The 15,273-nt window shown below is 47.4% G+C and overlaps 1 protein-coding gene across 3 annotated transcripts in view; it reads left to right on the top strand.

Annotated features, from left to right (window-relative positions):
• Window positions 1-15,273, top strand: part of USP16 (ubiquitin specific peptidase 16) — a 351,578-nt gene that overhangs the window by 270,911 nt on the left and 65,394 nt on the right. The window lies entirely within an intron of this gene.

Below are 15,273 nucleotides of genomic sequence, written 5' to 3'. Positions count from 1 at the left end.
ATACCCCTTTACCCACGGTTGTGAGCACACTTGAAGTCAGCTGGTGCCTTTAAAAACAACACTTTCGGTGTGGCTCGTGAAAAAAGAGAGCCCCATTTTTAACCAAATTAAAAACCTTTATGAAAGTTGTTCGTACCGTTTGAAGAGCCTTGAGTTATAATTTCTGAAGGTTCACTCTGGTCCTCCTTCAAGGAAACATAAACACATATCACCATGTGTGCTCAAAACTATGGGTGAAAGGACGTTAAAGCACCTCTAGCCTGCAATTGCTAATGCTTTACTTTGTGTGCCAGATTCTGCCCAATTATAATCTATCTTTGTTTTAAATGTGTCTTCAAGATCAGCCTTTTAAGTCAATTTATAAAAGGATGAATATTTACACCAGGTCAAGACTAAACCAGTTCCTGTTATGGAGTGTTTTTTTGTTTCTAATTTACTGTTAGTGAGATAGAATTTTTTTTTTTTTTTTCTGTATTGTCAGAATACCCCATTTCTGAAATTGACCAGCCCCCAATTTATAATGTCTAGACACACTCAGGAGACTGGATCTGGTCGCAGATTCACCAGGTGTTTTCCACATGTACTATGCTGTTATAACATATGGCAGTGGACTTATCTGGGGTACATCTAGAGGAAAAACAGGCAACTGCATGCTTCCTGCTAGAGCCTCTATATCTGATAGAGATATCTAGCTGCAGACTCCTTACCTTTGAACTTCCAGGTGTCAGGCTGGACCCGGAAGATATTTCTTAGCAGTACCCCTGCATGCCGGTAGGTGGCGTCGGTCGACTCCGTGTGATATCGTCTGCACTGTGTTTGTCTTGATGTCCGCATCATCATTATAACTGCCACTCCGGCACGCTGACGTCAGTTGTTTTATTTGTGCGCCAGCCAGCGCCGATCCGTGGAAGAGAGCTCCCCCTTTTTTTACAGACTTTTTGCAACTTGCTGTCGACTTATTTTTGTGTGTAGGAGTCAAGTTGAGTAAGAAGATGTTGGGGTTCAAGGTGTGTGGCGCCTGTCACCGCGCCATGTCGGTCACGGACCCCCACTTAGTGTGTCTCTGGTGTTTAGAGCGCTATCACGACTAGAAGTTGTGCTCTGACTGCCAGGCCATGGCGCCGAAGGCTTTGAGGGAGCGGACCCTAAAGCTGCTTGCGGCCCAGCGCCTGGCACCGCGGAGGTCGTCTCAGTGATTTCGAACCCGGTCCAGGTCTGAAGCGAGAGGAAGTTCCAAGCACCGCTCCAGTGAATCGAAGCCTTCTTCATCGAAGTCGTCAAGGTGGGGTAAGAGGCACCACAAAAAGCACAAGAAGTCAAAGCATGCTTCGACTTCACCCCACCTGTCTCACGATGCGGTGGAGTAACCTTGGCATCACAGGCCCCGCTCCATAGAGTGAGTGCCAGTTTTGTGTATTCTCCACCACCTTGTTTTTGGTGCTGGGCGGCTCCCAGCTCGAGACCATTGGGGAATGCCAAGGGACATATCAACAAGGGCCCTATCTCCACTTTTTTGTCTTTAAAAGCCAAAAAAGCGGAGATAAAACTATCGCCCTATTTACAAGTGGGTGCTAACATGCATTAGCGCATGTTAGCACCTGTTTTCCCAACGCCTCGCTTTGCATCTCTAATGAGATGCAAAGTGGGTATCACTGGGCAGTACTACATGTAAATTATCGCTGATGTGCACATCGCGATATTTACAAGGAGGGCCACGCATTTTAGCAGACGTTAGTTTTTGGCAAAAACTGTGTTTTTTTCGCTAAAAACTAACATCGGCTAAAATGCTGACTTACGTATACTTAACATTGAGGGTGGATTATGCTGATACGACCACAGGGTCGTATCAGCAAGGTTATCGCTGTTTTCCTTGGAACATCGCTGGAAAACCAGTGATGTTCCATTGCAAACACCGCTATTGCTGGAATAATTATCGCCATTGCACTTTGCATGGTTAATGCAGCGCTAGCATGGCGATAATTTCCAGCGAAAAGAAATTTCACGCTTAGCGCGGCCAGCGATAATTATCGCTGCCGCTTGATAATATGCCCCAAAGTGTTTTCACCCTGTTGCCTTGCCTTTCTGGGTCCAGGAGAAACCCCCATCCAGCTTAAAGAGTTTTATGATGCCATGTGTGCCATATTTGGGCGGTCTGACCCTGCCAGGGCGCCTTCGGGCCCTGCAGGCTCCGATAATGGAGCCTGTGGGGCATGTGGGGCAGTGGACATGTGCGTGGGTACCGCACATGTGGCTCCGACCCTGGCGCCACAACCTCCGATTGGACCTGTTCCTGGGTCTGGACCAGCGCCGGTCGCCCCACCACAGCAACCTTACCCCACGCCACGTCTAGCGCTGAGGTCCTCTGCGGCGCCGGCACCTCCCCACTCCTCATACCTTACAACACATAGCTGGTCAGGCATCCTCCGAGACTGGTGCCGACGGAGTCGTATGACACCCTGTCCTTCAACCTGCCCTATTCTGAAGGGTAAGGGATGGATAAAGAGGATTGGGAGGGGGCAGGATCCCCTAGAAAGCCAGAACCCAAGAGGAATGGACTGGTATGAGGAACTGGGTGATGCCAGTGGTTTGGACACCTCTTCAGACTCTGGCATGCTGTCTCTACCTACCTTGGCTACAGAGGAGGGCATATCATTTGCTATGGTGGTGCTGCGGAGGTTCCGGACCTGCAGCTCTCTACGGTGGCAGTCAAGATTAACGTCTTGACAGAGGTCCTGCAGCCTTGGGTCTCCTGCTCAGAACCCTTGCTGCCTTTTATTGAGGCTCAGGGGCTTCTATGAACAGGACGATTGCCTGCCGCCATCGCCCTGTGCCTGGCGGCCCACTTTACCTCCCCACCCCACAAAGCTTGGAGTTCCAAGCTTCCACTTCCCGTGGCGTTTTCCCTTCTCCACCCTCGGACATGAAAACCAAGAGACAGGAGAATTTGGACATTTTGGCATTGCAGTCGGTGAACACCACTTGCCTTTTGAGCAGGTATTCCATTGTATATGGGACACTGTTGCGTAGGTGCTGCCCAGGGTCTCGGAGGAGGACCTGTCTCTACTCTCCCAAGTACTTTCCGATTGGAGAGACGCAGCAAAATTCGCCATCAGATGTGGCTTGGGCACAACAGACTCGCGGGGTAGAGCGATTGCAATGACGGTGGCCGTCCATCGCCATGCCTGGCTGAGAACGTCTGGATCTTCGAGGGATGTCCAAGCTAACCTTATGAACATGCCCTTCAATGGTTCCCGTCTCTTCAGAGACCAGGCAGATTAGTGCCATGCGCTGCCACCAGGCCCTGAGCCTGGCCGAAGAGGGCAGATTTGGGTGCGCAGGCAGACACTGTGGCTGCAGGATGACTGTCCCTCCTCCTTGAGACACCCGATGTGGCTGCCGGCCGCATTGTGGCATTTTAGGCGTACCTGAGCACACCTGGTGAAGTGACTCCATTGACTTCTAGTGAGCCCAGGAGCTTGGGCTGTGGGAGTGGAGGCCCACACTGAGCGGCAGGGACTGGACCACAGAGCGCAGTTTGCAACAGGCAGATTTTGGAGGGATAAATGAGCCCTGGATATGTGTACACTGCGACTAGGAGGCTGTAACATCTCAGAAAGGGGTTCTGGCAAACACCTGATCACCCACCTTACTAGTGAGGTGACCAGATCAGCTGCCTCCTTTCATAGCAAAACAAATCAACTGCTACCACTACGTCTTACCCCAAGCATATAAAAGACGCAATCTGAAAAGAACTGCTGAACAAAGAGTCTACAAGAAGAACTGAGGAGAGAGGGGGACAGAAACACAAAAAGGGCATGGATATAGCTAAGAACCCTCCTTATACAGATCTGCACAAAGCTTGACTAAAGCTCCTCTTACACTCACTTTTAAGGAGGAACTGTTTGGCAAGCTCCGCAGTGATATTGCTGGATTGAGGGAAGATATCACTAAGGAAATAAAGAACATTAGACACGAATAGGTAGAACTGGGACAACAGGTCTTCATGCTGTAGACTGCAGGAGATTCTAGAGAGGAAGAATTGGAGGCCTTTTGGAGAGAGGTAGTAGAGTTTTGCGATCAAAACATAGACTTACAGAGGCACCTCGAGGACCCGGACGTTCAAACATACGTATCAAAAGGTATACCCAATAAGGTTGGAGCAGACACTATGTAGGTCTATGTCAGTCACCTTTTTCATCACTTCCTCCCTGGTCCTGTAACGGAAGATGTCCAGCTAGATAGCACACACCTAGTTGGGAAATCTTGACATAGGGAAGGCCCAGTCAGACGTTCTAGCATGTGGATACGATTTCAAATGGAAAGAAAAAATTATGTCTGCTGCCTGGGAGATCAGGTAATCACTTTTGAGGGGGCCACTCTTTACCTCTACCAAGACCTGCCTCCAATTACACTGCAGAGGAGGCACAGTTCCAAGCACACCTTATGAAGATAGGCATCTGGCACAACTCATATAGTACATACACCTTCAGAAGCCCATGAAATACTGCTTCTACAAGTCCCATCATGAGATTCCTCCCCTCCAACGCAACAGAATTTAGATTTAACTAATTGCTGTGGACGAGAAGGTAGGCCATGATCCCTTAAAATGCTCCTCACTTATACCCTCTCAGGATGAAATAACGCTAAAGAAAAGCATTCGTAGACAAACTACAATTGAGTGACTTAACCCAGAGAGACTGCTAGAGACAAGCTTCCACGTCTAGAGAACAAAATAGTGACCACTGACTACCCTTACTTGACCCAGGGTCCAAAACTGGCAAGATTTGTGAGGTACAATCTGCTCTAACACTTTTATATGCTTTATAGCTCAAATTTCTTATTGTACAATTCATCAGCCATTATTCTCAAACACACTCAATATAGAAAACATTTTTCAAAATATATTAATTTCTGTTAACCATTAAAACAATCTTGATGCAACGTAGGCTCCTGGATGAATAGCTCACCTAAACCAAGATTGCAAAGGATTTGCTTTGAAATGTGCAGATGCGCTCTGTTATTTCTGTGTGGATTAGTCTGATCTGAAACATCAACAAGCATTTACAATGCAACGGTCTTGCCTTTGCAAAAGTTAGAGCTATTGGCATTGTAAATGACAACATTTTTATTTATGCGTTGGTTTTGAAAACAGATAAATAATTGTCATTTACAGTGCCAATAGCTTAATCTCTCGCAAATGCAAGACCTATTGCATTTGCACCCACACACACATAGACTCACACACACCCACAGAGCCACACACACAGCGATACTCTACTCCATTAAACTCTGTTCCACTGATACTCTAAACCACTCCATTCGATGCCACTACTCTACGACTTTTATGTAACTCCTTCTATGCCACTTTATTATTATTATTAAACATTTATAGAGCGCATGGCTACCTTCGGGCATCCCAGCGCTAAACATCTGAGTAGAGAAACCGATATTTTTAAGCAGCTATTTGTTAGAATAACCCTGTTTTTAAAAGCTTCCGGAATGGTAGTCTGTGCGTCAGCGCGGACGTGTAATGGAAGCATGTTCCACCTTTTCGCCACATTATAGGCAAAGGATCTTCCTCCGCATCGTGTCCGCCTGATTTTGGGAACAACTGCGAGATTAAGGTAAAGCGATCTCAGATTCCTCTTAGGGCTTCATGCCACTTGACTCCACTCTGACAATCTACTCTGCTCTATGCCACTCTCCTCCACTCTGCTCTCCACCACTCCACGACACTCAACTCAGCTCTGGCACTTTACTCCACTCAACACTTCTTAAGTCTACGCCCTTCCACTCTCCGACACTCCACGCCACACTCCTTTACCCCGCTAACAGCATACACTATGATGTACAACATTGCTTTCCGTGCTTTAATGCAGTCTGGGCTAATGCGCTCTCGAAATGCTACAATTAAAACATTGGCAAAGCCAATAGCTCTTGCATAGGAGGGACCTATTGGCTTTGTCAATGTTTGTTTCAAACATACCTTAAGCGATTTTTCTAATGCATATATCAAAGCAGGCTCCACAGTAGGCTTCATGTAAGTGTTATTATTGTTACTTGATGAAACTACTATCCTCAACGGAGGCATCATTGTGATACTGGTATTTTGCACAAAATGCACTTGAATAGTAGCAGAAAGTTAGAGGTCATAGGTAGGGGTCAGAGAAGCACAAATTAAGAACTTCTAGTTTATAGTGGTAAATGACGGCATCTCTTATTTGGGCCCACGTTCCCTGCGTTTTGAGGTGAACATGATATTCTGTTTTTGTAAAATAATACTTGGCTGTCTCGATGTTGAAATAACCAGAAAGGTGTCGGATGATTTAGCGGGTATTAATTTTGACGACATCCGAAGGATGAAAGGCTAATTGGCCCTTCGGGAAGTCGGACCTGTGGTTTTCGGGTTAAACGCGTATTTCTGCAACGGGTGCTTTATTCCTCTGAGCCATTGTGTGCTGCGTAAGCTCAGTTTTATATCCGTATTTACCTGCACCGAGGAGTGTAATAAACTATTCTGGAGACATAACACAAGCTCTGAGGCAGCGTACTGTGCAACGTTGCTGCTTCGTGGAGTTTGAGGGCAGCTGTGACCTCATGGCAGGTAATGTGCGACTTGGCCTCACATTGCCTCCTGACACGTAAAAAAAATACCATTATCGAAGCCAGGCAGGTTATTGCGTTTCAGGAGCGCTCATCTGCAACAGGAAATTAATTTGAAGGAGTTTATAAGTCTAATGGCCTGTACATACCTCGTGCGCCTTGAGCCGCGCTGCGAGGCGCTGATAAGAGCCGAGCGGGAATTGTAGCGTCGGCTGGCGGGGATTAATATTTCACGCATCTTTGAAATTGTGCAAATATGGTTCCATATTAGCAAGGTGGAAACATTGTGCAAATGATGGAAAATACACTCCGCCTTGCATTGCCACTGCCTTTTTATTTCCTTAGTGTGTATTAAACAAGGGTTTACATACGCATTTGGTGGCCCACCATTACTAATGAAGGTGGACCTGGAGTAAAGAAATGGAAATAAAATGCACATTACAACCCCCCACCCCCCAAAAGCACGCCGTCTGGTTATTGTTGAGCCTGGCAGGGGGAGTCAAGGTGGTAGGGGGTGTCGGTCAATGGGGAGGGGGTGTTGGGTGATGTCTGGGGACACACGGGCTCTAGGACCTGGAGGGAGCCCGCCCTGTGCCACTCTCCCCGAGGCTGGCAGGCGTGCGCCTAACCTGCTCTCTCTCCCCTCTAGGCAAAGGGTTTGTGCAGAACATTAAGGTGTCATTTCACGAGTGTGCACGAGGGCGGGTGTGTGCTGGGTGTGTGATGGTAAACGGGCATCACCTCTTTTCAGAAAGGACAATGTGTATGAAAATGCTAAATAATTGTGTATGCGTATCCATGGCAGTGCAAGAAAAAAACATCCCAATAACACGTAATTTACACATCCGTGCAAGGGAAGCGCGTGTGCGCATTGGTAACAGCAGTGCAATTGTAGGATGTTGTCACCACAGTACGGTTCACTGTCTCGTATATTACATATCATAGTGATTTTACATACAGCATCCGTGACGTCTCGTCCAGAGTTTCTGACTTTGAAACTTGGGAAACCCGGTGGGAGTCTCGGCTTCTGTTCGACATCCTGTGATTCTGGGCAAATCACTCCACCTCCTCTTGCCTTTCAAAAAAGTAAACGCACTGCACAAAAAACATACCTTTGGTGCGTATACTTCAGCTGCGATGCTAAAATTCTGGCGATTGTTGTAGATTGCTGAAAAATAGGCAACAACCACAAATGCAAATCAAAACTGAACGCACCACTGAAAAAGCTACTGCCCGGGCGCCATCTTCGGAGGAATGACAAAAACAAACCTTGGGGAAAAAATAAACAAACGCCCACCGCTGTATGACATAAGAAAAAAGGGGCGGAGCTTAAAAAACACAGGAACGCCCACAAATCTGCTCCCAGAATGATTGCCACATCTCTCTTCCAATGACTAGCCTCCATTTATGGAGCTAGCCAATGGAAGAGAGAGGCGGGTTAAAGCCCCATACTGGAAATCAAAAATTCTCGCCTGCGCGACACTGCTTGCGCAGTGAACGCCAGGCTTCGACCTAAAAAGGAAATGCTTGGTGGAAAAAACAAAAAAAACACACACAATGCTTTTAATTCAACTGAGCTCTTCTTTAAGAACACTTCAGAAAAAAAGTTGCTTATAAAGAAATCACTTCTTTCCTGATCTCATTTTTGCACTTGTGCAAGCAAGTTGAAATACTTGTCTTAGACATGAAAACTGTCTACAAAGCGTTTGTCTGTGCTCGGTAAAACCAGATCTACTTACAGATCGCTGCTCTAGAATATGTAGCAGCCAAGACCTTTACATCGCGGTCATCACACCGCGATACCATTACAACACAGTTGTTACAACAACTGCGTTGTTACCATGCAAAGCCATTACTACGAAAGTCATTACATCGACTTGAAGTAGATGGCGTGCTAACATTAAGAATAGTATAGTTTAATACTCCAACACCTTCTCTACTGTTACATAGGTTGTAGTTGTAATAGTTAATTATACATTTCTAATGTCATTGCGCCATCTAATGCAAGTCGATGTAATGACTTGCGTAGTAATGACATTGCATGGTAACAACGCGGTCGTTGCAACGACCACGTTCTACTGCCAGGTAATGTAATGACTTACGTTGTAACAAGGCATGTTCGGTTTGCTTGAGGTGTTTTTGAGCCCTCCCAGCTATAATGAGCAACCCCTTTGATTTTCTCTGAGTCAAAAAAAATTAAGATTCATCAGGGATTCAGCTGTTTACCACAGTACAGTACATGGTACTAATTGAAGTTAAAGGAAGTGCCAATAGTAACTTCATAGGAGAATGTTATTTCTCTCAGTTGAAGAACTGGCATGGCGGCCATTTCCCACTGTGTAGGGCCAAAGGCCATGCTTAGTGACCTGTGTCCATTCAGGGTCTGGGTGCAGGCTGAGGTCAAAGACCATTGTCTGCACTTAGTTCCCTCTGAGCATGACTGAAGGACCGGCACAGAGAGGTATGCCCTCACTTGGAAATTGGACTCAGGACTTGGCTGAATGCCAAGTCCTGGTCCTAATTCCGTTGTACATGGACAAAGGCCATGCATTCGCAATGAGATAAACAAATAGGGCTGGGTGAAGTCTGTTTCTGAATGCTAGTTAGGCGAGAACAATAACGAACAGTACTTAACAATTCAGCATCTGTAATCGATGACGGAAATGTAAAAATAGCCATATAATTGATGTCAGTGGTGAGGTGATGTCTTTGATGATGTCATTTGTTGGGTGATATGAGATGTCTGTCATAAGAGAGTGCATTCAAAGTGAGTTACATGGTTTAAATCAGTTTTTTCAGAAACTTTGCTAGAGTGAATTTGTTTTTGATAATACAATGCATCCAACTCCAATATTGTTTATATTCCATCAAAAGCTCTTCCATTATTGTGAAGAACCTCTTGTGTACACAGCCAAGCCCTGAGCCCAACCCACTATGCTGCCAAAACCCTCTGTACTAATGACAGACTTAAGCCGGTCTTCCAAAAGCTTTCTTACCTGGTCCCAACCCTTAAACCAATTTTTAAAGTTTTCAATTCAAGACTTACGCCAGGATTTCTTTTGTTATTTATTTCATTCAGCAAACCTTTCTTGCTCAGATTTCTTTGTCCTTGTTCCACTGTCAGTATTCAGTATTCGTTGGCCAGGTGTAGGACTTCAAGTTCCTATTACAATATTTTGTCTTCATCCTTGATGCAGTTTTTACATTATCTTCTTCCAAACAGATTTATTGCAGATCAGTTCTTGTTAGTATATCTACAACACTATGTTTTATGTTTAGGTCTCTTCTTTTTTACGTTCTTCATTTGGAGACAGTTTCTTACATTAATTCAATGTGGAACATTCGATTTTAAAAGTTCTGTGTGAGCTGCCTAGTAACTACTTGATGAATGAATCCAGGCTCAACTAGCTAATCATCTGTTATAATTAACCAGTATCTCTTCTGGCAGTCTAAGGTTATGCCCTATTTCTGTGTCCTGAAGATATGAGGTCTCCATCTAGCTGCTCCATAGCGCATCAGGATTTAATCCAGGTCATTACAGAATGTGAGGGCCCAATCAAACCTTGGTTTTATGTCAGTTAAAAATGCATTGTGTGGCAATGACTATTACTCTTAATATCTGTGAACCACAAATCTTAATGCAGTTTTGCTGAGACAAGATTGTTATGATTGCGCACCCCCTTTTGTCCATATATTGTTGCTGCCTTTTTACAGAGTGGGGGGATTTCCCTTAATATTCCCTCTACCCTTGTGGCATGGTTGAGGAGGCACTGGACAATTTATATGTTAGAAGGGTGGTCTGCTTTTAAGGCTTCTTGTCTGCTACTATTCCCGCCACTGCCTTTGCTTAAGAGAATTGTAAAAAAAAGTAAAGTCTATGTTAGTGGCAAAAGCGAAGGCAATAGTATTGATATTTTCTAGACTTGAATGTGCCTGGGAAATCTGTAAAGGTACTACACTTCACAAAGTTTGTAGTTTGCAAAAGAATATTTTTTGATCCAGGATGACCGTGGCTGCTGCTTTTTCTGCTTTGTAATCTTTTTGTCATTGGCTTTGGAGTAAACTGGATGGCAAAGTACCAAGTTAGAAAACTAACGTACTAATTCACCCCTCCAAGGAGAAAAACTTAGAATATTAACTTACTACCGCTCAGTGACTCACTCCTCGGTCACCCTCAATGAAGCACAGCCATTGTACAATCCAGCTGTTCATCATTCATTAGGTACAGAAGATGTGATGCAAACATGAGTTTGATTCAAGTGCTTTATAAAACCGCACAGGTATGTTCAACGTGCTTCTGTGGTATTCCTGGGTTCTGGTGTCGTTAGGTGATTGTGGTCCCATATGTATCAAAGGCATGAGGTTTGTGACTAAAACTTCACAAATAATGTTACAATTTAAATTGAATCACTTGTTTTAGTAAACAGAGAAGTTTTTTAAAATTCTTTTTGTTGTATAAACAGGCTCAATACATTTGCAAAGTAGACATCAGCAGTAGGATGGTGATACAGATAGGACAATGCCACATAACATAACACATCATCAAATAAGCTTGCATTGGTAAACCAAGCCCCCCCTTCTGCCCCCCCCGCACCGACAACTAACCCGCTAGTCTCCCTCTCCGTAGAACTCTCCACAGTGAACATTTCAGCTGGTACTGTGATGGCACTGCACCCTCTACCGCCCGCTCCATCCTCCCCTCCCCCCCACCTCCCTTCTGTCTGAGTGCGTGGAGTAACTGGCAGCTCCTCTCTCACAGCTAATTAGATCCAGGCATGTCTTTAGTATCCACCAGTTCCCCTCTATATTGCCTCCACGCCGCCCACACCTTCTCCCACTTTTTGGGGCATCCTCTACTTTTATAAATTACTCTTTCGGCCCTCTGGCACCAATCCAGGTCCCTCTCCCGGTCTTCCACTGTTGGCACCACCTCACTCCCCCATAGTCTCGCTATGTTCTGCTTTGCAACCATGCTAGCTAACCAACCAGATCTTGTCTCCTTTCGACCAAGTGATGTCACTCGTAACTCCCAATATGTGCCATCGAGCTTCCAGGGGGACTCTCGACCGTACTACCTCCTCCATGATGTCAGATAGTCTAGACCAGTAAGCCCTGATCTTGGTGCAGTCCCATAATAATATATGGAAAAACGTGCCTTCCTCCCCACAGCCCTTCGGACAGAACTTTGAGTCGCCGTAGCCAATTTTATACTGCGTCGTGCGTGGGGTGTAAGAGCGGTGCAGAATACGGAGCTTGATGAGTTGAAACCTAGCTCGAATTGCTACCTCGCGCGGGCTTGCAGTGCCTCCCTCCAGTCATCGTCATCCAATAGCCCTTCGTCCGATTCCCATCAATGCCTATGAGGCTCCATGCACGAAGGTCTTTTAACTTTGCCACTGCTGGAAGAAAGTGCCTGGCCCACAATGGAGTCTGAGCTGTGAGTTTCGCCCCCCACCCCAACAACTTCGTTGCACGCTTCCAAATCCCTACCACTACAGCCGTTTGAGGTGGGAGAGACCTGTGGCCTCTACCCCTATTGTAGAGGGCTGCCAGATAGGTGCCAGTCCCGAGGACCATGCGGTCCACCCGATACGCCGGCTCCTCCAAAGGAGCAAACACCCAGCCATTAACGTTAATCAACTGGGTCGCCCAGTAATACAGCCGGACATCTGGGACCGCGAGCCTGCCTTCGTATATTCCCCTCTGTAATTTCATCAGGGCAATCCTCGGGCAACCGCCACTCCACAGCAAGGAGCACTGCTCCGACTCAACCGTTTGGAAGAAGTGTTCTGGTACCATGAACGGTGCGCTCTGTAGCACATAGAGCAGACGGGGGAGAGCCATCATTTTAAATAGAACCGCTCACCCCATTAGGGACAGAGGGAGAGTCCTCCAGTACTCAACATCGCCGCATAGGCGCTCCATCTGAGCCATTACATTCAAACGCATATAGTCCACCTCTGTCTTCGCGATCCAGATCCCCGGGTAGCGGAAGACGTCTTTCCAAACCAATCCTCCCCACTCACTCGTAAGACATGGCGTCGGACCCACTAAAACATTACCCAGGGATTTATCCCAGTTGATGCGGTATCCTGAGAAGGTACCAAACCGGTGGAGGACCTCCAGCAGTCTCTGAATGGAAGTCTCCGGTCGCTGAACATACAGGAGGACATCATCCGCGTATAGCGAAATACGCTCCTCCCAGCCTCCCCCCAGATCTATACCCCGCACTCGGGAGTCCCCCCGCACCCACGCCGCCAAAGGTTCCAACGCTAATGCGCACAGGGTCGGAGAGAGCGGGCAGCCCTGTCTCGTGCCCCGTCCTAGTTGAAACTCCCTAGACAATGCACCGTTAACCTTCTCTCTCGCCAGCGGGTCGGAGTATAGCAGTCTCACCCATGCTCGAAATTTGTCACCGAACCCCATCTTGGCCAGGACTGCATATATGTACTGCCACTCCATGCTGTCGAAGGCCATGTGAGCATCCAGCGAGAGCAGGGGCGCTGGTGTATCTGGCCGGCTCGCTGTCCTCTGTATCACTCCATACAGGCGCCTCAGATTAAGCCGCGTGCTCCTATGCGGTATAAAACTGGACTGGTCCGGGTGTATCAGTGATTGCACTACTGCTCCTAGTCTAGTGGCCAAAATCTTGCCCAGGGCTTTCGTTTCGAAGTTGAGGAGTAATATTGGCCTGTAAGAACTGCATCGGTCCTGTGGCTTATCAGATTTATGAATCACCACAATCGTGGCTGATCGAAGATCTTTCGCCAGCCGCCCTGCCTGTAGAGCCTCCTTGTACATTTCCAGCATATGGGGTGCAATTCTACTAGAGACACACCTAAACTCCTCCGCCGTAAAGCCATTGGGTCCCGGCGCCTTCCCCGCCTGCAAGTCACCCATGGCGTGCTCTATTTCCGACACTGTGATGTCGGCGTCCAGCATGTCCCTGTCCACTGATTCCAACGTGGGTAGCTGCAGGGGGGTCAAGAAATCCTCGCACTCTCTCGCACTCCGCTGAGTTTTTGACCGATAGACTGTTTCGTAGTAACCGGAGAACTCTTCCGCTATATCCACACTCGTGGTACTCATCGTCATGAGTTTGAATCCCAGGCACCCAATTACGATCCCTATCCCTCCTCTCCAGCCAGGCTATCATCTTGTTGGCTTTGTCACCCAGATCATACACACGCCTCTGGGTAGCTAGTGCTCGCGACCTCGCCTGGTCACAAAGCATATTCTTCATTTCTTTCTCCAGGAGGCGGCATTTGTGTCGCCTATCCTGCTGTTGTTCTTGCGTACCCTCTCCTTCTTTCACTAGTTCCTGAAGTTCCAATTCAAGTCTATCTACTTGGGCGCTTTTCTCCTTCTTCCGCTTGCCCACCTTTGCCTGCACAAATCCCCTTACTACAGTCTTGTATGCCTCCCACACTATGATGCGCGATCAAACTGAAGCGACGTTGTCCGTAAAATATTGGTCCACTCGTTCCTTAAACTGCGTCTGAAACTCCTGATCCTTAAACAGAAAAGGATCCAACCTAGGGGGTGCACTCCATTCCCTCCCAGGGCCTCGCAGCTGTACCTCCACTGCGGAATTCTCCGAGATACCCCTTGCCTTGTGACACCCACTGTGGAAGGAGTTCATGCCACTCGTTTGTGTGAATAGGTAATCTAGTCTATACCCCGACCCCTGTGCAGCAGATATGTGTGTGTATTGTCTGGTGTGTGGGTTATAGGCCCTCCAGAAGTCAACCAAGCCCAGTGCCTGCGCGAAATCTCGGAGGTGGCTCACCCTCCCTCTGGGGGACGGGCCCGGTGACCTGTCAATGTCCCCTGCCATCACATCATTCATATCGCCTCCTAGGAGTAGGACCCCAGTCGGCATGTCCAGTAGCAGTTTCCCTATGTCCGGCAGGGTGGTGCCTTGCAACCTCGGGGGGACATAAAGCGAGCAAATATTCATGGTAATCCCCTCACACTGCCCCGTAAGAGCTGCGTACCTCCCTTGAGGATCCAACCACTGCCGCCCTATTACCAGCGGGAGGGAGTTTCTGATTAGGATCCCGGCGCCCCTCGAGCCAGTAGTGAAACCGGCGTGTGCCCTAAGTGTGTAACCAAATCTGTTGAGTGCCTTATAGTGATTCCCTACCAAGTGCGTTTCTTGTAGCAAAACTATATCAGGGCCGTGCCTATGCAAATATTGAAGGACAATGGTGCGCTTGATCTTTTCGCGCAAGCCGTTCACATTCCAGGATAGGACCGTGACTGTCTGTGTCTTTGCCATGTGCATTAGAAAAATAAATCAGTGCATAAATGCAAAAGGATATGCAGAACCCTACTACCGCCCACCACCCACCTGCCTGCCCACCGTGCCACTGGAGCCATTGAAACTTGACATAAAACCAACTGTCCATTCATCAACCAACTTGCAACCATCCTTCCCCAACCCCTGGATCCCCCCCACCCTGCTACCCTGCTTTGCAGGCCAAACGGGCCCAGCATACGCCAACAAGCAGAGCACCTGTCGCCCAATCAACGAAAAACTTAGGGGTGAAGTGGCAACCAAAAGGCCATCCCGAGGGTACTGGCCGACCCCATGTCACAAGTTCAGGCCACCACTCAGTGTCCAAGTGTCTTGTTAAAGACCTGGCATTACATACCCCCCAACCCCCC

The sequence above is a fragment of the Lissotriton vulgaris genome, chromosome 8 (assembly GCF_964263255.1).
Source record: "Lissotriton vulgaris chromosome 8, aLisVul1.2, whole genome shotgun sequence".
Taxonomy (NCBI): domain Eukaryota; kingdom Metazoa; phylum Chordata; class Amphibia; order Caudata; family Salamandridae; genus Lissotriton; species Lissotriton vulgaris.
This window is presented reverse-complemented; position numbering and strand designations above follow the sequence as displayed.